The following is a 1,039-nucleotide window of genomic DNA, read 5'->3' as shown; positions in this document are numbered from 1 at the left end:
ATTTAAGAGATTTTAACATCATAAAGTGAGTGACATAGGTGTCAAACAAAACGTAACTCCTCTTCTCTCAGAAAGAATAACTCGTACTAGAAAATTCCACCAGTTTCATGATATTTTAACATTCCACTTCCAGGGGCTAGAAAGTCTCACCACAGGCTGACAAAGCAATTCTGTGGAAAATACTAGCACTCACTGTTCACTGCCCTGCTCTCCCTCTGTCTGACACCTCCTTCTTTCCCTCCCTCTGAACCCTAATCCTACTCAAGGCCACAGAAAATGGGATTAAAGAAAACACAGCCAGCAAAGAAATCCTTTCTAACCTTCATTTGAACACTGGGCATTTTCTGAACACAACATATAATCTTTGTTAAGCACTGCATGCCCTCATCATGGCTCCTTCTACGCTGAGGTTTATCCTCTCAGGAAATGCACAACTAAGGCCAGAATGAGAGAGAAAGAGGTTATAAATGGACTAAATGTGTCCATTTGAGCTTTCAACCTAAATGAAAAACAGTCAAGCTTCCACAATCGTATCAGGTAACACTGGCGGTTTCAAATCCCACGCTGGTAAATGTGTATGTTGTCAAGGACCAGATCTGTACTAGTCAGAGGAACCACGAGCTTCTCAATAAACATCGTTTTGTTCTGGTCATAAACACAAGCCCACAGTCTCAAAGCCAGCCCAATATGGGCTCTGTAAGGTGACTTTTCAGAATATGTTTTGCTTTCTAAGGGTTATTTCAAATGAAGAATCTGTGTCCTTCCTTTATTCCTACAGCAATAGCATCATCATCATCATCTTTCTTCTTCTTTTTTTCTTCCCCTCCTCTTCCTCCTCTTCTAACTCAAATTTTATTAAACTACTTAAGACCATGTAGTTAATATTTGTCAGTTGTAGTTTGTGACATTGTACCATTTCCCTACTATTTATCCCTCTATTTTTATACCTTTTCCAATCAAATATCTTGTTATAACTTTCTGCACATTAACTTAAATATATATATATATATATATTAATATATATTAATATATTAATATA

This window comes from Tupaia chinensis, unplaced genomic scaffold (genome assembly GCF_000334495.1).
Source record: "Tupaia chinensis unplaced genomic scaffold, TupChi_1.0 Scaffold000117_2, whole genome shotgun sequence".
NCBI classification, from domain to species: Eukaryota; Metazoa; Chordata; class Mammalia; order Scandentia; family Tupaiidae; genus Tupaia; species Tupaia belangeri.
This window is presented reverse-complemented; position numbering follows the sequence as displayed.